The following is a 27,452-nucleotide window of genomic DNA, read 5'->3' on the forward strand; positions in this document are numbered from 1 at the left end:
TATTAATGCATTTATTTTTTGTGTTTCAATTTATTTTTTATAGATCCAGAAGTGTTTGCCAAAAGTGTTTTCTTAAACAGATAAGTGGGACGATACAGGACCTAAAGAAGCTGTGTTCACTGAATGTATTTGTCAAATGAGTCAAAATAGCACATTTGGAAGACAAGATGGAAAGGGATCAGTGCATTATTGGCCTGAATGGGGACTTAGGCAGACAGTAATTACAAATTGTAAAGAGTGGAAGGTAGAGGGCATTGGAACTTTATTATAAAGTTTGATAAGTTGTGTAAAATCATGGCTATAACCCTCTATTTCAGTCAGCAGTTCAGTCATGCTGGACTATCTGGATAATTACCTGCTTCATCAGGCTGTTTTCAGATGGATTGTACACATCTGCCTAAGTTGAAAGTTGAAAATGGTTGATTTTGGCTGGATGCAAGGAAAAACCTTTTCACTTTGAGGACAGTCAAGTATTGGGACAGGTTGCCTGGAAGATTGCACAGTCCCAGGGGATTTCAAAACTTGACTGGAAAAAGGCCTGAGTAACCTGGTTTGAGCTCATATTTGACCCTGCTTTCAGCGGAGGATTGGACTACGGCCCTGCTGTTGAGGTCCTTTCCAGTCTAAATAAGCCTGTGATACTGATGTTTTGCCTATGCTCATGGTGAAGATGATCTCAGCCATGATTACTCTTCACAAAAAATTTAAAGTCAAAGAAGGAACTCTAAAATCTTGACAAGTAAAATAAGATCATCTGAATTTGTATGCAGAGAGCTTAACAAGTGCTTTTTCTTGAAATGTGTTCTGCAATGCCATTGGATCTGTTGAAATGTAGCCTATAAAATAATTGCTGAAACTACCCCAGCACTAAGCCAGAGGGCTCAAGTTAGGTTCTAGTACTTACTCAGACGTGGGAAACATTTAAACTGAAGAGATTACTGGAGCTAAGATAATTGTCTTTGGGTGGTGAGATCTTAAGATACTTACAGAGGACTCCACTAGGTAAGTGAAATTTCCCTGCAATTGCTTGCTTCCATTTGAGCATAGCCAGAATCCCTGTTCTGTGTGGGAAACTGGCTTGGGGGGGAAAGAAACAAAAGAAATAAGAAAGAAAAAAAGTTGGTCTAAAAAGGCATCTTTGGATAAGTTTGATATTTATAAAAATTTTACTTTATTTATTTTCTGGTTGGTTGTGGGGGTGGAATGTAATTGCAGACATTTCAACAATAAGTTGCCATTTAGATTCTGGGCACTAGACCAGCTGTTCAGTCCAACTTCTGCACATCAAATTGGGTGTTAGAAGGGGGCAGTCAATGACATAAACTACTCTGGGCTCTTATGTAGAAGAAACAACAATGGAAAATATTTTTTCTTTTACCCCCTACTCCTCTTCCCTTCATGCTGACTGCTGAGAGGTTTTTAAAAGCCTATCACCATCATGAGCACATGGTTGGGTTTTACCCTTTATCAAGCACAGAGGAGGCAGGCTAGCCTTTTGAAATTTCTCAGCAGTCAGCAAGAATAAAGTGGGCATCCTAGTGGTAGGAGTAATTTTCAGCTTCCTGACAACAATTGGCAGAATGCTGGGGAAAGCTATTAAAAATGAGGTTCGATCACCAAAGTCTATTTTGGCCTATATTTAATGAGATGTGTCAGCTAGAATTTACAATAAGTGGCTAATTGTTAATAATAGACCTGTCTAAGACACTCTGTGACTTCAGCAGATCTGCACAATACAACCCCCATATGTTTGCTAGGTTTTTCTTTATTGGGTATCACAGGTCAACTTATCACTGTAGTGAAGAAACAGAATGTGACAGAACAAAGGCATTGTTAACTTTATAAAAGTTTATTTATCATTTATTATTGAATGGGTAAATTACAACAAATAAGTTAAAAAATAAAAATGAAGATGTGACCTGAATGTAGCAGTGGCATTTCATCTCCCTTCCGAATTGTGCTCAGGAGCAAGGCAACAAGTCCGTGGAGAAGGATATTTGCGTTTAAGGCATTGTGCAGCTTGGTGGTGAAGGGGTTTTTTTGTTGGTCTGGGCAAGTTACTACATCTCTTTGTGCTTTAGTTTTTTATCTGTAGAAGGGAATGACACTTCTTCACCCAGCAAAAGTGGAGGGTACATGCACACTGAAGTGACTGAGAGATAGTTATAAGATCCTATAAAAAGGATTTATGAATTAATATGAACAAATCTAAACCTCACTTAATCTTTTCAATATTACCGTTTTGAAGTCAGCTATGTCTATCAAATTAAACCATGCTCAAACTCCAGAAAAAAACTCCAAAAACATTTAAGAACATTTTATGCCAACATGTTTGTAGCTTCCTTAAAACTTTAAGTTACAAAGTATGCCTCTGGCCCTCCAGGTACGTTAGGCCAGTGCTCAATGCTCTGTCATCCCACTGTAATGTATGGGTGTAGAAGTAGCCAGGACTAGTGCACTAAGGCAGTCTCCTGACTGCCATGTTCTCAGGGAATTTGCTGCCTGAGCTATTTAATGCTTCAAATTTGCTTCTAAAAGGTATCCAGAGCTTTGCTTTCCTTTCCTTCTGCCCTTGTCCAGTTCAGTAAACTTTTCAGGGAGGCATGATATTTTTCATTAAACTAACTGATGTAGTTGAAGAAAGCAGAAAAACTTTAAGACATAAACATCTTTTTTTCGATTTGAAACAAACCAGGCCTTGCTTAAATCCCTTCACCATCATATAAAAAATGGTGATTGTTTCTGGTTTTGCTTCTTGACAATAATTTTTCTCTCATGAAAACAGAAACTGCATACAAAGATTATCCACTTCCCAATTTTCTTTATCAGACTTTTGCTGTTTCTGATAATGAACAAAGCCAGGGAGACTGTTTTCCTCATATGTTTCCAAAATGCATTCTGAGGGTCTAGTGTAGCTTCTATAATCCCTTACATTGTAAGGAATCTTGGAAAATGTGTGAATGATCAATGTATATAGTGAGAATGATGAAATGCAAGTAACAAGAATTGATAAGAATGATGCACTTTATTTCTCATCTTTAAAAAAAAATAATTGGAACTCTTTGTTGTAATGGTTGGAAAACTGATAGAAACTGTAGACACTTTTTTAATGATATCTGGTGGAAACAAGGTTACTGGTAGGCACAAGTCTAGCATTGCCTATGTTGAGTAGGCACCCAAACATTAAGGATGCTAGAACATAACCAACTGTGCAAATGGGCTTATGGTGGGTGTGCATGCTAAATAAATTGCTTGAATTGGAAAGTGAGCTTGGGAGATAGATGTCATATCCTTATAGAGAGCTGCACATTGGAATGGACCTTGTTAGTTGAGCATGAGGTCCAATATTTCAGTTGTTTTGTTTGTATGGAAGTGGTTTTTCTTGGTAGATTGGGTAATTGAGGCCCAATAAGGTTTTATCCCTTCCTTCCACCTTCTCCAGTTACCAGTTTCCTCTTAAAGATGAAGAATTTATAAACATATGAATTGCAGAAGAAAGGAAAAAAAAATAAGACTTAGAAATTGAAACTGAATGGAAGATGTCCACTCTTGGAGCCAGTCTCCCTGAGTCTCACTTGTCAGCTGCTCTCACTGAGTCTAAATGTGTCCCTTTCTGTTGATTTCTCAGGGCATAATGAGATAGGGCACAGATGCCTTATTGTGGTCTGCAGAATAAAGTAAAAGATATAGTAGCAGTGCTCCTTCTTTATCTGTTACTCTCCTTGCATGTGATATATTCTGAGGATTTTTTAATACTTTATTTACTTCCTTAATTTTAATTTATTTTATTATCAGAGACACCACCTTTTCTCTCTTTTCCCCTTCTTTAAGGAAAAAAAAATATAGATTTTGAAAACATCTGAGTAAAATAATCAACCATCCTCCAGGATTAAAATGATAACATTAAATTTGGTTTCTTGGACTATCATCTTGGGCTTGTGTATTAAGCATTTTATTTCTTATTGCAGAAACAAATATTTAGTTATTTATTCATGTACCACCTGTCTTTACGAAGTATTTTGTTAGCTTATTAATGTCATTACAGGAAATATCTAGGAATACCTTACCATCTTTCTGAAAGCATCATTCTCAGCTTCACAATAAATATATTTTTGTAAAGCAGTCTAGATCTCATCCAAGATCACCTTACTTCTTCACTTCCTATGGCATATTATATTTCATTTGCTCTCTGTTATCATGCTGTGTTCCTTCAAGAAATGTCTGGAACCTCTGAAAGGTGGGAAGGTATTTCCCTTTTTTTTTGGGAGAACAGTTTTGAGAGATGGCAGTTTGCGGCAGGTAAAGGAGTCATACCAGGAAGCTGTATGCCCACAGATGAAGTAGAGGTGGCAGTGAGGAGCAGCCAGTGATCCCAGAGGAGACTGAGAGAACCTCCTCTGAATCAGAAGGGACTGGGCAGAGTTTTCTGCAACTTAATCACTGAGTGAACTGCAACCATACCTAAAGGGAAAGGATCCAGTAGGAAAGAAAGTTTTATCTGCCTTTCTAGTTGTTTTGATATTTTGCTGTTTAAAATATTAATTCAATTAAGTTGTAGTTCACTTTCTAAACTCTTCCTTTTTTTTTCTTTCTTTCTTTTAAAGTTTAAAAGAGTTGTAGGATTCTTTGCTTGCTTGCTGTGTAAGAAAGGTCTACGTGAAGACTCTGGCTTGTTTAATGCCTTCCATCATAAATACCTTCTTGGGAATCTAATGAACCTCTTAACTCCAAGAGTAGACAAATGAAACAATTCTAGCAAAGGTAATGGTAGTCCTAAAGAGTTATATTTTTGTAACCTAGCCATTTTTAATGCAGATAGGCAGATGTTCCACAGGGATCTTGGTAGTTTTAGACCCTAATAACTAGATTTATTTTTCAGAAGATCTTTTGTTGTAATAGACTAGGTTATTTGCTGATTTAGCAGTCTGTTCAGCATCACATTGTGTGGTAATGAACTACGCAAATGCATTTGAAATTCATTTAAATGATGTTGCCAGAACAAAGGTTATGTTGTCAGTATTTTGGTAAATTGTAATTTCTGCGATGAAATTTTTTTTAAAGTTTGTTTCCTGGCAACTAGTGTTTTAACATGCCCCTGCATTGGTGACTAAGCTCATATTGTTTTTTAACTAATTGGAAAAATATTCTAATGACGCATATGGAGGACATATCCATGGGGTCATTATGGCATAGGGATGAGTCATGAGTCATTAGTACTAGGTGATGATAGTCTTCAGAGTTTTCCTTGTCAATTTTTGTCTTGAAGAAGGTAATAGCATATAGTATTCATACAGAAAAAATATTAAATAGAGAGTTTAGATGAGTTTTATTTTTAATTAGGACATTTTAGTCTGGAGGATAATGTAAATGTCATTGACTTAAAGGAAAAGATAGTGATTCTCCTTGATAGTGATTTCAAAATGTGTAATCCTTGTATTGCTATCCAGTCATATGAAATTGGGGCACACATTTACTCTAAACTGCTGTGAAATTGTGGAGGATATCTGGCTAATTTCCAAGTCAAGCATGATTGTGCCTTCAACAAATTTCACAGAACTAATTTAGCCTTCAAAGGCATGAGAGGTTAAAGCTAGGTCAACTGACATCCTTCTTGCACAACAACATGTCTTCAGTTAATTATGTTGCATCTAAATGTGTGTTCTGTGTTGTCATACTGATTAAACTAACCCTAAAAATACTATAAAAGAAAAGATGTAATTGATGAAGACGAATGCACAGACTGCCAGCATGGCTTATTTAATAGCTTCTTCAAATGTACTAGTGAGAAGTTTCAGCTCAGAGCCCATTGTCCAATGCTGCAACAGATCTGTCCTAGAAGCAAAATCTTAGTAAGTGTTAATAAAGATAAGGTTTTTCAAGCAGAGCTCTACTGACACATGTGTGAAACCATTAGAATGTATCAGTTCAGCCTGAGTTAGACATCTAACAATAAGAACTGTCTGCAGAATTGCTTATTCATTATTTTATGACATCAGATAGATTATAGTGGGAATCATGGAGCTTTTTGTTAGTAATTAATCCAGTACATAGACAGTTCTAAACTATCACAATGCCACATCATTCAAATGATACTGTTGAGCCCTGTAGAAGTAGAAGGTAATGTAATAAATTACATCTAGGTGATGTAAGGAATTATGTAGGGAAATAACAATATAGATAATACTATACAGATGTATACATACAATACATAAATACTTGTACTCTAGACAAATCTTGTGACACTATTGGTTTCTTCTTTATATGAATCCTGTTCATACTAGTCTGAAGGGGCATAAATACTGTAGCATCTACTCAAGAGCATCAGATTAACTGATCTTTCTACTCCTGTTTGTTCTTTAGGAAATATGCTTACAGCAATGATTAAGTCCTTGTTCAGGTTTGTACACGATATGCTTTCACACCAATAAAGTCAGCGTGGGTCTGTGAGCCCAGCACAACTTCTGGTTATATAATTGTGCAACCTTATTGCAGCATAGCTGCATGTTGTGGGACATGACTCCAGAACTCCTGCGCAGCTAATCCTACAATTCCACCTTTCTATGTTTGCCACCCTGCCTGTAGCTGTATCCTATGTACTGCATTGCCAGCAGTGGTCCTGCTAAGAATTATTAACCATCTTTGCTTTTCAGTTCTGCGCTATCATCCTAATGTCAGCCAGATGAGCACAGCTGCATTCTGGAGAAGTACCTGGAGCAAGCACTGCAAGGCATATGATTCAGCAACTGTGGTTTTCTCACCTGCAAACACACTGGACTATATTGCATTGATAAGATGAGATGAATGTGAATCAGAGCTGTGGGAATTTTCTAGCTATATTTTGCTGCTGTGAAGAGCTAGAAATTTCTTGTCAGGGCTTCAGATACTCCTGGTTAGAGCCCCAGAGAGTCACCTGCCTGCCTCAACCCTGTTTACAAAGAGGGTGAATTTTTAGATACGAGGAAATGGAAAACAAACCAAACCAAACAAACAAAACCAAAATTGAGAAGTCCTGGAACGTAACTGTGGTGATGACCCATGAAAAAACTGGGGTGTCGGGCAACTCTGCATAGGATGCTGTTCCTCTGTGTATTCCTGGAATTAAGTTCAAAAGACTTGTTTAGCAGTGGGTCCAGGGTTGCCCTCACAACAGAAGACTTCGAGTAGCTGGAGCAACAGTTCAGTAAGTATTGCTTAAAATTTCTATCGTTTTATGGGACATTTCTGTAGTAAAAACTCTTGTGGTGAATGACTGTCATGCACGGAGAAATTCCGGCTTCTCAGGGAAAAATTAGCTCAGATTTAGAGCATAAGCCATATAGGGGGTTTGTTCACAGGCTTCTAGCTATGCCCCTGCCATGTGCTTGTCAAGGTGGCTACCAGCTGTGGGCACTTAGGGCAAGAACAATGTATTTGGAAGTACTGGATCTGTATTTCTAATTAAATTGCATGGCCAGGTGTCCTTCAGTGGCTGATATTTTCCAAAAGTGTATTTCTTCTCACCTACTTAAAGTAGCTATGGATCAAAACAGAAGATTCTAGAAAAAAAGTTAATTATGCTAATTTTAACAAGTTATTATTTATTAATATTAATTAACCTAACATTATTTGGAACTTTTAGCTGAATAAAAGCTACTAACTTGCAGAGTTACTAGGTATTTGCTAGTGTGATTCAGTGGAAGCTGTGCTAAGTGCAGGCAGACAGTTCTTGCTGGTGTTCTTTGTAAACACATTCATGGACCACTGGAATATGTGTATCCTTGGTGGATCAGTCACTGTGGAAAAATACCAAATGCTCTTAAAGAACCTTATCTTACTAAAATGTTTTCCTTCCTCTGCTTCCCACACTTCTATGGGAAGGTATCTCGGACATGAAAAGGCTAACCGATGTTTTTTGCAAGTAAAAGACCTTTTAAAAAAAAATCCAGAAAGAAAATTAACACCCCCAATCTACATGAATTCAGACATTGATGCCATAGTAAATGTTCTCCTGCTCTCTGTGGCCTAGCGATTGTGCAAAAGGAGCAAGGATGGCATACCTGAGTGATAGAAATGAGAACTAGTGGCCTTGTAACACAGGCAGTGGGTGTGGAGACAAATGAGTTCTAACACTTCAAAAATGGGAGCTGAGGAAAGCTAAAGGCAAACATAAACAATAATAAATCTACTTAAAAAACCCCAAACAATACTATACACCTCTTGCAAACTTCATAATTTTTTTTTCATACTTTAAGAAGTGTTTTTTGTATGTGTAGAAGCATTCCATGGCTAATTTTAATGCAAAAGGGGAAATTAATATTTCAAGGTAAGTTAATGTCAGGCTGTAGCCTCCAAAACATCAATGTGAGTGCATGTTACTGAATATAGGTGCAGCCACAGCAAAGGAGGGGGACTTTATGTTGCCTCCTCTGTGCCCCACTTTGCTGTGTTTTGTCATATTATCCAATGAAACAATTATGACATCCTGACAGAAACAAATGCCTGTTTTAGCAAGTGCCTAATCTGTAAATAACAGCTTTCACAAATTATTCCCAGACAATTTGAATAACTGAGCAGTTTCCTAGCCACATAACTACAATATGAGGAATTCTGGAATTAGTTTCATACTAAAACACTTCACTGTGATAGACGTCTATTATTTTAATGATAATTGGCAATAGGAGGCTTTGTGATTTAAAATAGGTGATCTTGTATTCTTTTGGATTTGAGGATTTGTCTGACTTAAAGTGTGCATTAATACTTTACTTGCTTTTAAAATCCTGGAGCATCTCCTGTGCAGAACAAGGCACAACTACCTCCGGAACAAACTGAAATATAATAATTTCTTCTTTCCTTTCAGAAAAAGGATTTAAGTTTCTCGAAGGAACACATAGGGAGTTTTGTGGCATAATTATCCTAATTGGTGTAACACATAGAAAACTTTTGCCATACTAAGTCAGCTATTTTAAGGTTGTATTTGTAACCTACCTTTTTTCTTTGGGTTGTTCAGGTGTGTTAAAGTTATCTGTTAAGGTAGGCAGTTACAGGATTGACAAAGCCAGACATAAAAAGCAAGAAGTGTCAGACGCTACTGTGTAATTGCCCCTAGTGTCACAGAAACTGAACAAATTGGGGAACGACATATATGAAACACTTGTTAATTTGACTTGGCAAGTGTTATGTGGAAATACATCTTGCAAAATAGGTATTTTCTGGGCGGTCTTATGCATAATTTAACTATTTACATACAAGTAGATGTTTGAAATTCCATAGATACCATTCATTACCAGCCACAAACAGATTACTATTGTGCATTAGCACATATTGAACTATTTTTTATTTAACAAAAGTATAAAACCATAAAATAACCTATTAAAAATATTTGTGCACACCTGTGTTTATATGTTTGATTAATGAAAAAGTCTAACGCTTTTCTTTTATAGTCTCATAGACTAACCAAAGTAAAACAGATACTTCTTCCTCCAGAGGTGCTTCTAGCACTCATTAGCACTAATATGAATGATATGTAAATACTGAGAGCTGAATGAACCTGTCTCCCTGACAAGAGCAAATAGTATACAGAATGCCAGTGCCTCTGTTGACCTTTGCCTTTCTCCAGAAACGTAGCCTGTGCTTGAATTTTGTTTTGAGATTGTATCAACACAAAGACGTGCAGGTGGAAAGCAAGTTAATGCACAGCATAATTACTTCAGTATCATAGAAGATGTGTGAAGTCATTCAGTCTGTTTTTCTGTTATACCTGCTCTGTATCATAGAAATTAACACATACGTATTTTTGGCTGATCTTTTTACTAAATATACAGGTTAATTTGTTTTGTGCTTCAGTCCAAAAATAGCCTTGTAAAAAAGTTCTGATAACATAATTTTTTTGAAACTTGCAAAACAAATCTCTTATTTTGTTGTTTAGTTGTTTTTTCTCAAAATGTATTTTAACATGTATTACTGTTTTAATTTTAATATTTAAATTTATTAAAATAACATATAAATATTTATTTTTGGGGTGAAATTAAATAGTCATTAAGTTTGTGTAACAGTTTGGTTCACTGAAAAATGTCTGTTTGGATAAACACACACCTTTTATATTGAAAAGAAATCCTCAAATTTTAGAAGTCATAGAGTTAAACAGTATAATAAGAGTAGATCATTGTACTATTCTGGTTTGTATCTTTGAACACATCCCTGAAACATTGTAGATCAGCTACTTTAGTAAGTGACACCATGGAATTTTCTACATCTGCTGATATTTCTTCTGCCTGAATCATTGGCTTGAGCCAATGATTGAATAAGTGAGAAAGTGAAAATCTTGCATAGTTTAGATCAAGAACCTGCTTTGCCATTGTAGCAGGAGCTGCGTTAACAAGCTACAGATGCTGAGTTAATAAGTGTGTTCATTAAGCAGATGGGTGGTGGGAGTGGTTCTGCCTCTATATAGGAAGCAAAGAGAGCCCTGGGAAAGACAGATAGCAACAAGGGTGTGCCTGATTGTGGTGTTGGTATGTGGTACTACTTAGGATGGAGTAATCTACCAGCATGTAAGCTTTTTTTGAATGTTTTATTAAAATCTTAGCTGTGTTTGGTTTTCATGTTGTTAATGAGTGTAGTTTGGGGATGTATTTAGGAAACTGTGATAAAATAATTTGAAAACTCTAAAATGTTTCTCAGTGGAAAGACTAAGGACTTAAATGAGCCTAGAGACTGCATGAGCCTTAAAATTGAAACAATACATCTAATCTTACTTGAACTCCAGGGATCTCTGGTAGAACAGATTTTAAGAGGAAATCTTGCTGAAGAGAGATGGTGAATTGTCATTTGCAACTGATAGAGAATATGTTGAAAAAGTTCTAGGTGTTGTACCTTGTAAAAGCTCTCCTGCTAATTTCCAGAAGGTCTTCAGCCAGGTGATGAGTCTGAAGAGGTGACTGGCTGCCTGAAACCAAAATGGTAGCACTTAGGACCTGTAAGAAAGAATCTCTCTTTCTATGACTAATAGTTTCTACCATAAACTGGTGTGTGTCACCATTTTGAGTATCTGCCCGTATAGCTAAGAAATGATTGTGGTTTTGAAAGCTGAGTAGCATTTCTGTTTCATGTTGGACACTAAAAGCTTTTTATTTTTCTATCTTTGTGTCAGAACTCAGAAATGTGATAGCATAAATCTAAGAAGTAATCTAATGGAGATGATCTTTTGTTCAAATACAAACGTCTATCACTATAAACTATTTTTCTTTGGTAGGCTTAAACTTTTTTTTTCATCAAGGAAAAAAAGGTCACTGTGGCAGTTAGTACACTTGGTAGGGTCTGTAATAGTTTGTAGAAGCTGTTAAGAGAAATGCTTGGAAAAAATGGTAGGAAACTTATTGAAAGGTATTTACTGAAGTGTTACCATTCTTGAGGCACTGCAGGCAGCTTGTTTCAGGATCTTGATAAGTGGGAGGAAGCTGGTTATCTCTAATGTATGGACATTTGAAAGTATGTGCCTCAAGAAAGGCACATATATAAAAATTCCTGGGTTTTATTGCTTGATTGTTTTGTCACATAAAGGTTTTTTGTTTTGTTGGGGTTTTTCTGTTTTGGGTTTGTTTTTTTTTTAATGGGAAGAAAGAAGGAACAATGCAGAGGCAGAATAAATGGTAGAAGGAAGACACAAGCACATCTTTCAGTAGTAGCATTGCTTTATAGTTAGCAGAAAATGCAAAATCTGTAATCATGGTAATTATTTAAACTGAGAAGGAAGAAATAAATTTTGCCTTAAGAGACGGGGAATTTCTACCAAAGCATTTGTATTTTGCAAGCTCTTTAGATTGATGTCACTTTGTAATTTATTTGGCTACCACAAGTGATGAGTGAAGCATGGAATATTTAGTCTGTATTTCCTGATAAAAGTCTTCCCAGGTAGGGAAAGGGCTTTCATCCATCCAAAGAAGGGATGTGATTTTTAAAAATAAACGTAACTATCAGAACTCAAAGTGTTTGCTTTGATTTGTACATTGTATTTCCAAATAAAAGAAAAAGAAGGGCTTTCTTTTTTATAGAGCAAATGGATTTGTAGAACAACAATATTTGTGTCAACAGCATGCATTAAATAACCTTAGAGCAGTACGGTATTTCAGGCTTTGAATAAGGAAATACAGGTTGGACTCCTTGACTGTGTTTTTAACTCCACTATTCATGTGGCTAAATGCACAGTTAGTCACCTCTTTGCTAGTTTCTTCTTAATTCAGAATTGGCCAGTACTGTTGTTAAACTTATGCTGTTGCAAGGCACCAAATATTTTTGTATGATGCTTACTTATTAGATTCATGAGATTCACCTGACTAAATCAAAGATGGTAGAACAGTATACAGGTCTGACAGACTGAAACTGGTTGAGCCTCCCATAGAGAGAGATCTACCCTAAGAACAAGCCTTTTAATGCAAATTAATTTTCTGCTAACTTCAAGACTATAGGACAGCTTCTCTCAGATCACCTAAAACCAGTAATGCAAAATTCATATTCTTCTGTGGAGGGAGAAGTCATATGAATGCTTAGAAAGAAGCACAGAGATTAAAAGATTCAGGATATCATCTCTGTAAACTATAATTTAGGGAGCTGCAAGCTGTGTTCTGTAATCAGTGAAATTATAGGCGCACAATTACTGTTTTCTTTATTAAAGCTTATATTTCAATGTACTGTCGCAAATCCATCTTGTACTCCAAACAGTAACAACAACTCATACAACCTATCAGTACTTATCAGGACAGTATTCAAATTCAGTGCTGTCAAGGTCTTATGGCAGGTTTGTCTGGAAAGACATGAGGACAGGAGCCCTGCAGTGTAAGGGAGCAGGGAGGGAGTCTATACTCTTCTGGAATGGCAAGTGCATGGGACCAGCTGAGAAGTCACAGAAAAAGTGGGACAGTGCAGAAACCACATTACAGTGTTCAGTGGTTATAAATGCAGACGGTTGTGGCAGGATGTGCAGATACAGTTATTCTTCAATTAGGCTGCAGGCATGCATCTTTTTTCCAGGTCTACCTGAAGGGTTGAATATATTTGTTTTCACAGCACAGGTGGAGGAAGTGCCTTAATCTGCTGTAATCAGTGCCAGCTTCAGTAGCTCTAACCACCTTCAGTGGTACATTCAAAGAACTATATGGAGAAGAAAGTTATTGCACCTGGTTGATCATCACAGCCCTCTGCTGCCTCTTCAAAATTGCCTGCAAATCTTTCTATGGTTGTGCTCATAATGTGTTTCCACCAAAGTAAACTTAGCAGACACAGGGACTTTAACTTGTTTGATAAACTGGCTGACCTTACCTGAAGTAAATTAGACAGTTGTTCTGCTGCAAACTGGAAGCAAGTTTATTTGCTCCAGATACACCTGAGAGAGCAGTTCTGCTCACAACCTGAGGAATTGTATTCCTAAGAAAACTTCTCGAAGGACAAAAATTTATGTGGATCAAGCCTTAACATCCAGCACAAATTCTGCCTCAGACTTCTCACAGAAGAATGCCACTCTGGGTGGTGCTGAATAGTATACTACCTTTGAGGGCACTTACCAAGATCAGAGAGGTTTTGTAATCACTGTCCCAGGCAATCCTTTACTATTGATCAAGAGATAAGGTACTGAGGCACTTCTGGAAATTAGTTACAAGATGTCCCGAGTTGAGCAACCAACAAACAAGACACTTAAGGTTAATGAATGCTTCTAAATACTTGGTGGTTTGTCTCCTCCAGAAAGACTGCAAGGCTTGCCAAAGACTGAGGCTGCTTCAGGATGCCTGGCATATGCAGCACATGTGGTATTTCCTAAGAATGATGCACACGAGCAACTTGGACTAACGTTGCTTTTACCAAATGCCTATGTGGTTGGATTTTGTTAGCTGCAGTCTTTTAAAAATGCTTTTGAAATCCGGACCTACAGGAGTCAATTAGTGCTTTCAATTTCTCCCGCAGATATTGGTCACTGAATTGTTACTTTAAATTTCCAAACAGGCAACTTGCATTCATATGCTAACTAAATTAGGGGTTGAGGCATGAGAACGTACTACTTCTTTCTGCATTGAACTTTTGGGCCTGAGAAATCCTAATGTGCCCAAGAATATCGTGGAAGTGCTCCTAACCGCACCTGCTGGGAGAATGGTTAATCAGAGATTCAATCAGCAACCAGTTCTTCTGCCATCACCCTTTGCTTTAGAAGACTCATTTTAACAGGATGGTAGAAGGGTTCTGAGTGTAGTTAAATCTAAGATAAAGCCATATATATTTATTTTAAAGAATTATGCTACAGGTTTAAGGAATCCTAAAAAAGATCCAAATAATTTTACCAGTTTTATTATCATTCTGCCCTCCAATCCAAATAATCATTTTTGCTTTAGAAAAACTTGTTTCTATTATGATGCAAATGAATGTAGATGTTTGCAGTGTTTGATAGTATTTATCAGTTGATGTACAGTGGGGAGCTTCCAGCTTTTGAATGGCAGCAGTAACAATACTTGGTGTGGCATCAAACTGCTTGCTGAAGGACTATTATGATATAAATGCAGAATTTGAGATAAAGGGAAGAAGAAAATGCAGATATGAGTTAAAAATACAGATAGGATTGCTGCTCTGTCAAGTTTTGCATTGCTGAGTAAGAATGGCTTGCTTTTGCATAATATTCACTTGAAAAGTATGCATTTAGGCAAGTTTTGAAATTTTGGACACAGTGATTAAGTGCTAGGATCTGTTATCTTGTTCCTGGTTTTGTAAGGATATATTTATTTCTTTGGAAACTACATTTACATTTAGATGTTGCATTGTCATATTCCATCTAACATTATCTATTACTCTTGTTTGTACTTAAATTAATTTTGCTTGCAGTTTGTGGGATGGTGTTGGTGTTTCTAAATAGTTTGGAGGATGATCTAAATGAGGCTCCCAGAAACAATTGATTCAGGCTGCTTACTTTAGCTGTGGCAACAACCTGATCCCAACTGTCCTGTATCCTAGAATTTAGGTCTGTTTCTCTAGAATGCAACTTGGTTTTTAAGGCTTTCCAAGCTCAGCCTGTGTGAATGAAACCTGGGTGATATTTCATTTCATAACAATGCATTCCTCAAGTTCTGATTTTCTGCTTTGAAATGTTTCCATTGTTTCTCATCTTCTTTCATGAAAATTTTCAGATGATAATATTTCTAAAAGTACAATCTGTACCTGTTAAATTATATTTTTGATTTGTGTCAGAAGCATTTTAAAAGATCAGTATGTCACTCATGTTAGTTGCTTTGTGATCAAGGCAAACATCTGTGCTTTGATTGTGTGCCTATGGAATCTTGTTTTGATCTTGAGTCTTGAGGACATTCCCAAGAGCAAGCAGAAGTGTTGAATGCTGATGAGATTGTGGCCTTAAGTTAATGTCCTTCTCAAGCCCTGTCCTTAAAAATTGTTCTCAGGCTTTTTTGTTTTGTTCCTTGATTTGATTGTTTCCTTCTCTCCAGCATTTCCTTTGCTCTTCTGTGGGGTTTTTCTGTAGATGTAGGTGACTTTCTATTTTTCTTGTTCGTAATTAAGTACCATCTTTCTTATTTGACTTTACGAAACTGATTTCAGCTAGCTGCAGCATCTGAGGAACACATATATTCCTATTCACCACATGTAAATTATGTGCGCAGGTTGACATAATCAAATGCTCAAATAACAGAATCTCTTATGTAGTGCATATGTAGCAATTCAGAAGCATAGGTATATAATATGATCTTTGGCTACCTGCTTTTGTCAGAATGGAGATAACTCAAGTTTGTTCCATTGTGACTGGTTTTAGGTAGAGGCACAAATAGAAAAACTTTTTCTACAAACAGCATTAGAAAAATAATCAGTTCTGGTGATGGTCAAAGGTTATTGTAATGTATCTTTTTCTATTCAGTTAAAACAATTCGAGGAATGGAGAAAATGCTATACCATTAGAGATTTAATCTACAGATACCTTAGTTACACTATATAATTTCTCCATGAGTGGAAAAATTGGTTTAATCCAGCAGAAAATGGTGAAACAATGAGTGAGTGATAGCTGAATCTAGGCAGATTCAGCTTGGATGCTAAATATATATATAAGGTAGAGGAGGCTATTAACCATTGGAACAGGCAGTTGAAGCCTTGGGGTATGGTGGATACTCCATTGATATTTGCAAAGACTAAAAAACTTGCTTTAATCACATACAAGTTATTTGGTTCAGTGTAGGAATAACTGGGTGACATTTAATGGTCTGTGATATACATGAGGTCAGCCTGTATGATCTAATGGTTTCTTCTGGCTTTAAATTCTGTGAATGAGAGTTGTACAAATGTATTGCTTCAAGTTCCTGTATATCAAAATAAAGTAACTTTTTATTCTGTGTTTGGTTCAAATTTGAAATGGTTTTGCTTCTTTTTTTTTTTTTTTTAATCTATCTACTACAGGGGCAGCATTGCTCTCAGATTCATATATCTGTAAGATGTGTATTAAACACAGAAGTAGCCTGAGGTCAGTAGCTTTTGATATTTTGGGCCCTAGTGGTCCATACAGGAGGCATCTGAGACCTTAATAGATTTAACAGGCTTGACCCAAGCATGAAATGTAACTTTTGGCACCAAAGGCTTTATTAGCCAGGGTATCATACAGTTATAAACCTTTTGGTTCACTGCTTATTAACCTATCTATGGGATAAGAAGAGTTTGGGGGGGTTTTACCCCTAATACAGTCCCCATATTATCAAAAGGCCTAATTAATGAGTATATTTAGAAATATGGAATAAGTGTTGATGAATTAAAATCATGCACCTTGTAAGGGTGGCTGATCCTTCTCCATTCTTTGCAAGTAGGAAGCAATGGGAAAGTTAAAATGGACGTATACCCCTTCTTGCCAAACATAGCATGCTGTTTGTCACTGAAAGGAAAAACAGTGACTCAAAATATGTCACCACTCAGGTTAAAATTGCTGTGAATTGTTTTTAAGTTTCTCCTCTTGTGTTACCCTGCCTTTTCCTACCTCAAAGTAGGCTATGAAATAACATTTGAATTGCTGCATTTGAATAGTACTTTCTCACCCCTTAGCACAGCTTACTTGTTACTTAACTAGATAAGGAAACATTTGCATTACTCTATTATAGCTGTATCGCTATAGTTACAGTAATATAGCTCATGTGAACATACTCTTCTGAATTATGAAGATGAATCCTGAACCCTTCTCAAAGGGAAGCTCTGTCAATATTAGTAATTTGGTATGTATGATTATGCCCATTTCATTATGAAAGTAAGTTTTGCTGCATGATAAGTTTACTACATCTTTAGTTTTGCTGGCATCCTCATCAGTTCTGCACAGATATTTTGTCCAAGCAAAACATGAAGAACTATTCTAACTTATTTAGGGTTTCCAGGCATTTATTCAGAATCTGATGTACCGTGATTTGTTGGAGCTAATGCAAAGAGGCAGGACAGCACCAGTGCAATAGTCTAATGCATCCTAGGTAGTTTAATTTTGATGTGCATATGCTACATCATTAAATACTAGGATCAGACAACTCAGCCTGGGTAATCCTGTAGGAAACTGAATTGTGAGATTAATTCTTCTGCAGAGTGTAGATGGGGGGGTTATTGTATATCTGTACTGGGCACAGGAGGGAGGTATTAGGAGGTTAATGATGCTCTAAAAATACTTGCCACATTCATTCTGCAGAGCAGCTTTGATTTTCTGCAGCACTTTGAGGATCTCAGTCTAAAAGGTGAGATTTCTGCATGCAGATATAAACTGAGTTAGGGTTACATTCAAGCTAACTTTACAGTGAAGACATATTGTAAATCTCTTTTTATGACTCCTAATAAAAAGAAAAAAACTAATTATATCTACAGTCTGATTGGGAGACTAGGCTTCTATGTTATCCCACTGCACAGTTTCCCAAAGGGTTACTTTTTGGCTTGGGAAGTAGATAATATAATCTGCTAATAAGTAACAATTATAATGACAGTATTTTGATAAGGACATCTGACCACTAGTGAATCTGACCTATGAACTAATGTCATAAAAGCTACCATAAAATATCTGCTGGTATTTATTTCTGTGATTAGTATCAAGTATGGGTGTGAACTAGTAATCTGGAGAGAAAATACTTCCTATATCCTTACCAAATTCTTGGTCAATCAAGTGGCCCCTAGCAAAATGGTCTTTAGCTACTTTTAGGTATGGGGTTTTTTTTTTCTACTAACTTTCTCACTTTGAATGGAATAGACACTCTGACAAAATAATTGGTAGTAATTGTTGTACCAGTGTCAGTTTTAATAAACCCTTCAAGTAGAAAATATTTTACAGATCCAGCCATTTCCTATGTGTCACCAGATAAAAATTTCACATCCTTCAGCACCTGGATCCTAAAGCTAGTACTTGTATTTTTCTTTCACGCTGTATTTTTTTCTTGTTAATAATAGAGCTGTCATTTCTAATAAAATATGAAACAACCATCCAGGGAAATAACACCAGTGATAGATAGAGCAGGCTGAAACACTAGACTGAGTGAACACAAATGCTCAATAGCTTGGAATATAATTCTGTCATTAAACGGAACCTGTAGAGGGACGAGGACTGAATGCACTGAGGTGAAAATCCTTTGCGCTTAGGAGACTGATTCAGCTTCTGTTGTGACTGTTCAGGCTGTTGGAGTCAGATCAGGCATCTGAGATTTGAGGGAGATCCAAAAGATTCCCTTTATTTGTCACCCACCTTATTGAAGAAAAGGATGTCAAGTCCAATTAGAAAATTTGCACACAAAGAGATGGTGGGGAGCTCTATAGCTCTTATTTTTTCTTTGATATTAGTAATTAAGATCCAAGGCAGAAGGAACAGTGTGGTACAGACCCTCATGTCTGTATTCTGCTTGTAATAGATGTGACCTATGTAGGAAAGATTTCTTTTGCATGTGGATCTGGGGAGTGTGTTTTCTCTCTCTCTCAGCTCTCCTTAGTAAGGTTTATCCAGGAACTCAATATATATGCTGTCAGCCACCTGGCAAATTGTTTCTCCTCTCTGTGTTTGTTTCCTCCTTTCCAAAAATGGAAATGAACATGTTTCTTTTCTATTTTTACAAAACTCTGTGACAGTTCTGGATGGACGGTGCATTAGGAGACTTTAGTGTCACTGTTACTGTAAACAATGACATTTCTTTGTCCCCAAATATTGAAGGAATGTATTTTTTGAGGGGATTCCAAGTGGATAAGAAAAGTAAAACTGCCTATTTAAATGATAATTATGCTCTTCTCATACTCCAAATAACAGCTAAAATGTCTGTGTTTTTCTCATTGAGCAGTCTGGTTGGCTAATGGACGATGTCTATTTGCAGTTAAAGCTATTGCAATGTTGACAATTAAGCATATACGTGGAACAGGGTAATCGGTTTGAATGCAGTTTTATCACCAATGTTAATTATCTAATATTTTCTAGCTTACAATAATGTGAAAAATTCCTTAGGCATAAATGAAAATGAACCCATCAATTACAATTTTTCTCAAGATAATGGCTGACAGAACATTTGCCACCCCGCAAAAAATTGAAGCTAGTGAAAAATTAACAAAATTAACAACTTCGTTGTTCAGGCTGTATAGTAAATAAATGTATTCATATATTACATGATGTGCATTCTCATTTTCTTATGGGGAGAAATGTCCAAGTTGGTGACTGGAATTACTCATAGACATCTTTCTTTTCAAGAGGTTTGTATGTGCAGCCACTTCTAAAATTTCTAAAGAAAACATTTTTAAAAGCAGCAGAACAAATCCTGGTTTTGAATGTAGATTGTGAATGAGAGCAGAATTGATCTAAAAGCTATTGTTTGCTATAGTAATTCTCAGAGATTGACTACATCAGCGCCTAAGAGAGTATGTGCTGCTTTATGTAGAAACAAGGCAAACATTCTCTGGCATGTCTCCTTTATATTCCTGAACAACTTGCCCTTTTCATTTTATTTCTCGTCAGCTGAGGACTAATCTCAGTTACAGTTATTCCAGTCAGACATTCTCAAATGACCTTTAAGTGCTGAGGATTATTTGTTAACCTCTATCCTCCAAACATGAATAAGCATCATTCCTAAGTTAACAGGGAGTGAAAGAAACCATGAATAAGCAATAATTTTCAGGAAAATGAATCTTGGCAGTCTTACAAGCCCTATGATCAATTTTCATTTTGAAGCTTATCTTTAAATGAAAACTGGAAAGCACTAAATTACTCTCTTTTTTCAGAAAAAGAAAGTTGGGAGTAGCAATGACTTTTTAAAAGCATTCCAGAAACTTAGGGAACACATAGCTATGGAAAGTGTAGGACTGTATATACTATGTTGCATGATATAAAAGTTTGGATTTTAATTTTCATAGCTAGTCTTCCTTAAGTATTTAGGTTCGTTGAGCAGGAAATTGGCTTGCTCTCAACAAAAACCTCAGGCAGTGAGTTCTTTCTGCTCCTCAAAGAGATTTTAGGTACCTATGGTATCCTTTAGTCTTCCAGCTCATGAAAATTGCTGGACTATGTTCTCTGTCTTGTAGGTTAAGGGGTTGAGGTTTATTAAAATGTTCCTTAATATTGACCTTGTACTGTTTAAAATAATAGTACCCTATTTTTCTCCAACTGATTTTGGTCTAACACAATCTGTACTGAACTTAAAGAAACATCTAACTATTTCTCCTCTGAGCAAGCATTACCTAACTAATCAACTTGTTATGGTTCTTAATTTACATAACTGGAAGCCCATTTAAGCTTTAGAGGGCTAGGATTTCAAAGTGCTTGATGTTAATTCAGTTTCTAAGGGCAGGAACTTCTCACTCAATTGCCAAAGTAGTAACATGGTATGATCTGTACATTTTCAGCATAGTAACAAAATAAAAATGGAGGTGGGCTTGAAGGAATTATGCTCTAATTAATTATTACATTCATGTCTGTAAATTGTGGAAAGTGAGCCCCTGCAAAATAGAAGGAGGGCAAGGGCTTTCTGCATCCTGCCACCAATCCTGGTCCCTGGAAGATAATGTATTATCCTCACTAGAAAAATGCCAGCATGTGCTAAAGCTCACCAAGGAAGTCTCATTTCCTTGCCATGGAAATGGATGCTGCTGCTTAACATGGTTTGAACATCCTAATTTTAATGGAGATACTGTCATTGTGTTATAGAACTGCATGGCCTTGGCAGAGCTCTGATGCTAAGGTTGCCCGACACGGAAATGGAGATTTGTTGAAGGTGTTCCTTGCAGTGTGTCTCACCGTGGAGCTTGATTGTTTTAATTCCCTTAATCAAAGTTTTAATCAAGTTATCGTGTGGCCACGCTGTGGCTGTAATTGCATATATGGATTTGTGTGTGACACATTAAAAATCTTGCAACAAAACAATTTAAAATCTTCCTTTTCATAGAGGAATAATCTTCTAGCTTTTTGCTATTAAACAACTGGATATAGTTGCTTGTCAGTATGTAACTGCTTAGGAAACATTGCTCTGTGGTTCTAGGGAAAGAAAGAGGAAAAAATTACAGCTTAGAAATTTAGCGTTAAGCATAGAAAACCAGCAAGTCAGGCAGAACTCTCACTTAAAAATGTTACAAACTTCTAAGTGAGTATGCTGATTGCTTACACGATGTATGCTGAAGCTTTAATTACATTGTGTGATAAAAGAGCAATATAATGTGTTTATTTTTTATTTAACAACAAACTAGAATTCTTTCTCATAAGGTCTATATCTGAATAGTCAGGCATTTCTGTAACGTGGCATCATTATGCCTGCATGTTTCACAAGATTGTGTTCCATTTTTCTCTCATATTGAATATGATTGCATTTATACATACATACATATATTTGATAATCAGGTTTGTTAAATACATTTAAATGTCTGCCAAAACTAAATATTGCCTCCCAAGAATAGGATGTTTTGGCCCATAATCTTTTTCCTTTCTCTTACTGCATTCCATGTAATAGAAAAGAAGTTCAGTCTAGTCTTTCTAATATTTATTCCATTTTCTTTTTTTTTTAAAAAAAAGGGGAAGAACAAACCTCCCAAATTTGTTTCTGCTGTAAAACAGTATTAACAATTCAGCAGAAACAGAAAACACTCTGATTTAGCTTTTAATTTATAACTTTAATGTAAATTGACTCATCTACTGGACATGGAACAGCCTTAACAGATCATCTAGTTGATGTTCCTGTAAATATAGGCTTATTCCCCACAGAACATTTTCTTGTATTTTATGCCTCCTACCTTTAAATATCTCAAACAGTGGACCACACTTCCCTCAGAGACTAATTTACAGACTTAAATATTTAGTAAACAAGTCAGTTGTGGTTATTAATTATTCTTAGTATTATTTGCACTGTGATAGGCAATAGAGCTTCTTGTGCTAGTCAATGTAAAAACATAACAAAGAGATAGTCCTTGTTTCCCTGAGACGAGTGACCTCTGTAAATCATCAGCTTTCTTCAATGGTGTGACTGATGCTCAGAAACAAGAGTGCTATACTGGAAAGACCACAGCAGACTCTGCGTAGGTCTGTCTTGCTATTGTGAGTGAAGACCCTCTGCCTTCTCTGCTGTAACAGGTGCTGCCTGCAGATATTGCTCCAGTTTGCCACACCGTCTTTGCATATGATAAAATCATGGGTGGGTAGCTCTGTGCAACAGTACGCAAGCCTTTCAGGTTTCTGGCACTCTTTTGAATTGTTTTCTCCCCAATATATTGAATTGTCTTTTCCCACTCTTGTTTCTTTCCTGTAATATTGCTAGGTAACATGCCCATGAGCTCCTATGTCAAAAACCTTCAAACTTTTTATTAACTCAGAGATTTTTCCAGCTAATTTCTTGACTCTGTTGTTTTGGAAGCTGCGTGACTAATATCACAGGTATTAGTGATCAAAAATATCCCTTGAATCTTTTAAAAAACCCAAAAACAAAACCAAAAGGAAACAAACCCCCCAAACTCCAACAAACAAACAAAAAAACTCCAAACAAAACACACAAAAAACCCCCAAACCCCACCAAACATACATAACTGTCTCTACATTTGAATAGTGCCAGGTACGTTATAGTGCCGTGTTTGGTTGTGGCCTCTGGACAATGATAGTATATAAATTACTTTCCTTAATACTAAACAATTATTAAGCTTGGAGAGGTTCTGATTTCCATCAAATAGTGTCACTTGGCTAACTATGGGACATGATGGCCAAATGAAGGTAAATAAATGTGATTCGTATTGATTAGTTAATATGATTTTATGAACAGAAATAATGAACCATTAGTTCTATACAGTGAGTTGCAGTTTTTATCAGAAACTACAAAGTTCAAAGGAGTTTAATTCATGTTGATTTGTTTGTAGGCAGATTGACGTTTCTTCTGTACAGATATCTGTTTGTTAAAGTGCAGAATTTTCCATTACATCAGGGTAAAACAGCACTGAACAAAAGTAGCTTGGACTGTATTCTTTGAAAAACAGTTCCTTAATCCTTTTTTGAGTTTTCAGCTCATGTTTTAGTCACCAAAACAAATACACTGCTCAATGTTGTAGGCAATGATAACACCAGGGTAAACACAGGAAATGCTTTTATTAATATGATCTAAGCATTTAATTGCCTTCCTTGTAGTTTAATCTTATCTTTACACATTGAAGCAATGCATATTGTACATTTCTGATCCTCAAAGGACAGCTTTTCATATGGCATTGTAGAATAAGACATTATCACCAGAAACCTGACAGGCCTGTAATGTTGCTTGTCAGCCGAGGGGCTAGAAAGTTTGCTATAATTACGAAGGAGATGTACAAAAGATCATGGCTTGCAAAAGGCAATGCTGAATACCTTTTTATAATTAAAGAAAAGGGGTAAAGTCAAGATGTGCCATGAGTGCTGGGTTCCTATGAGAAATGAAGTGTCAGAATTCAATAAGCCCCAAAGCAAAGAGTTCACTTTCCAGATGATATATTTACAATCAGGTTAAAATTAAAGAAACAAAGCTTTAAATTCTGAGTGATAAAAGGACTCTAAGAAGTTTAATTCCACATTTTAGGAGCCACGTTTATGATAAACCAATTATCTAGAGCAACAGTTCTTGTGTTGTTCAATTTAAACTTTTTCACATTACAACCACATCTCTGTTCTTGTATGTGTAAAGAAACATAAACTGAACTAAGAAAGGAAGCTTGTTTGTTTGGAGTTTTTGTATGGTTTTTTGTTTGGGGTGGTTTTGGTTGTAGGGGATTTTTTGGTTGGTTTTTTTTTACTACCTATTTTAGTTTCCTCTCTTAAGGCAATTGATAGAACACCCATAGCGCCTTCTCTGTTGCAGGTCCAGGCTAGGTTTTTCTTGCTTAAATGTGGGTAGCTAGGATTGCAGGTAGTCTAGTATTTCAGATCTAGCTTCACCCATGTTTAGTATGTTAATCTCAATCTTTTTCTGTCTATATTGGAAATATATCTCCTAATATATTTTAGAACTATGCTTGCATTTTTGTGGTAGCACCATACTAATGGCTGAAGTTCAAATGTCTTTGTGAGAGACTCCCATAATTACAGAATCTGTTGGGACTTCCTGTCATCCATATGATCTATTTCCATAAACATGGCCAGCATTTCATACCATTTTCCCTTTATTTATTTTTACTACTTCTATTCCTTCTTTGAAAATGTGCTATAAAGCACTGTATGTTGTAGGGGACCCAGAAGAGAGATATGAAAATATGAGGAGGCATAAATTATCACTCTGCTATTAGGCAGTACAGCTTGCCTTGGGATGTGCTGCTATTTAGGCTGCTAAAGCCAAGAAACCAGGCTATGTTGTTACACCCATGTATAAACTCTCTCAAAAGACTGTTCTGTTTCAATCTGCCTGGCAAATGGTAATATAGTAGGTAGTGTGAACACAACTACATGCATAAGTCCTGAATTAATATGCCATTATCCACAAAAGTAGTTAAATAACTAAATAAAATTTCTCTCTCTCCTTCAAACTTTGATGAAATAAAATGTAAGTATTCATTTCAAATATTGTGAGCATATTTCTTTCAAAACATAATACCTTTCCCAATCCTCTAAGCACCATTTTGCGGTCTGTCTTCGAAATACTGTACTAGGCAGCTAAAAACATCTTTTCATAGAGTGTGAATTATGTATGTCCTGGCCTCTTCATCCATAATTTTCTTGCAAAGGCAAAATTGTATAGCACATTTGTTTTAACTAAAATCTGCTACAGGCCAATATCCTAAATTTAGACCACTGACATAGTATATTTTGATCATGTGTAACTAATTCATTTGACGTAGCAATAAACTTATATTGTCTCAGTACGGAGGCATGTCAGAGAAATTTCTGCAAGGCTTCTGATGTGTGACACTAAATTGCAGAGGGAATCTTGTTTTATCCTTCTGCTGTTTTTAACAAATAGTTGAGAATTTGGATCTCCTTTTCCATCTTGAATTTTCCAGGGATTATAGGCTTTAAAAGTAAATATAAAGTGCACAGATATCCTTTACATATTACTCTGTTTCCTTGTAGCTGTTGAAACTGGCAATGCGTTCCCTCGTGTCATTTGTAAGACCAGCAATTTATCAGTGTGTTTTGGACTATTCTCTAAATGGTGTACTACATTTAATTTTTCCAGCAGATCTGCAGTTGGAGTCTCATTAACTTTCATAAAAGCAAACTATATGAATGAGTGCAATTTTAATACCATATAGGCGTATTCCACTTTAACTTTCTCAAGGCCAGGAGCCCTATTTCTTCTTTCTCAATTTCATGTGAGCATGGCACTGTTGCTTTTAGTGGAATCACTTCTGATTTTACAGTAGTTGAAAACAGACTTCAGGGTAGAATAACTGACTTGGTAACAATGTAAAACAATAAGCATCTGCTCCAGTCCTTTCTGTGTAGATTTATAGATGATAAGGGTGAGCGCTTGGGAAAGGTGAAGACAGTACTAACATTATTGTGTGTGTTTTTCTATATGCCTTCTGCTTGGTTCTTGAACTTGAGGGGTCTATTGGGAAATTTAAGAACTCTTATCAATTACTCTAATAATAAATTCATCAAGACATAGCTCTTGTAATACTTTGTTCTTGGTTTTGATTCAATTATTTTGACATTACTGAAATGAACCTAGAAATGTCTCTCCACTGGGGAATACAAAGGCAAAAAGAACAACATAATAAAGGAGTCATGCAGAAAGCTTTGTGAAGAGCCAAGTGATTCAAGAAACAGACAGGTGGAATGTTTCTCATTTCCTGCTGTCCCATCTCAATATACCTCAAGAAGTGAACCGTATTTTACCATCAGCATCTTCTATACAACTACAGCAGTTTTGCTCTGATCAGTGATCCCTTGCCTTTTACTGATCTGAGCATAAAGGATTTTGAAATGGGGTGAGGGAAAGAAAAGCTGAGGATTTCTTCAGGGACAAATAATTTTTAAAACACTCTGTAGCTTAGAGGATTACTGAATTTATCTGCTTTTCATACCATTTGATGGAATGTAAAGAAATTATACTGGAATGAAATAGGGATGATAAAAATGTTAAGAGAAATGTGTATGTTTGGTCACTTCTGAATGTGTGGCTGAAAAGCTTTGGAACTTTTCATATTCTTAATACAATTAAATTGTATTAATGCTATTGTCGTTAAGTATCAATTCCTTGTATTCTGTCCTCTACTTTAGATCACAGCCTTAGTTCAAATCCTGAGTACCTTCATTTAACAGACAGATGATACTTATGTGGGAATTAGTTTGCATAACAAAAACAATTATCTGTACTTGTTCTATCTCAGTGGAGAACTCTGAAATTTTTGCTGATGATGTGAAAGACTCTGTGGGTGTTTAGATCATATTCTAGTTTTACTGTGCATGGTCCATTACAACTTGGCCTCTTGGAGGAAGGAAAATCTCTGCTCTAGCTCAAGTGCGTTTCCCGTCTTTAGATTGTTGCATGATACCAGGGTATGATGGTACTGTAATTGTGCCATGGGCTTTTATTATGTTAGTGGCAGAATTTCATGTGGTAGTTTAATTTTGAATTATTTTTCCTATGTTTTCAACTGTCTTATGTTGACTTTATTAGTTAATTCTGACATAGGCCTGGACTGCTTTGGGCAAGGCTACTGTACTGCTGGCTTTCCTGGACATGTCTTCTTTCTTGAAGTGAGAAATCCTGCTAGAATGTTTTTTTCAGTTTGACGATATTTGACCAGGATTTTTGAGAGCCTCACAGTATGGTCCATGCTGGTTTTCTGTGGCAGTAGATTAGGGAAAGTCTGGAAACCTTGAAGTTGTCTAGTTTCTGCTCAAATGCCTTCTATTGTTAATGGACAGTAGCTGGTCTGCTCTGAGCACACCCTACAGACCTGCTATCGCTTTGGTGCGAGTACACCCAGCAAAGCTGTTACTGTTATGCTGAAGTGAGCTAACCCTGTGGTTTACCTGAGCTGCATGTGCATGGTAGCTCTGTCATCCTAGATTTATA

At 36.4% G+C, this 27,452-nt stretch overlaps 1 long non-coding RNA gene across 5 annotated transcripts in view; it reads left to right on the plus strand.

The window, feature by feature from the left end:
* LOC142603517 (uncharacterized) overlaps window positions 1–27,452 on the plus strand; it is a 443,303-nt gene that overhangs the window by 92,419 nt on the left and 323,432 nt on the right. For all 5 annotated transcript variants that reach the window (XR_012837465.1, XR_012837464.1, XR_012837463.1 and 2 more), the window contains one exon: window positions 6,651–7,180. This is a non-coding gene — a long non-coding RNA (uncharacterized LOC142603517). The remainder of the gene's footprint in view (window positions 1–6,650; window positions 7,181–27,452) is intronic.

Source organism: Balearica regulorum, chromosome 12 (genome assembly GCF_011004875.1).
Source record: "Balearica regulorum gibbericeps isolate bBalReg1 chromosome 12, bBalReg1.pri, whole genome shotgun sequence".
NCBI lineage: Eukaryota > Metazoa > Chordata > Aves > Gruiformes > Gruidae > Balearica > Balearica regulorum.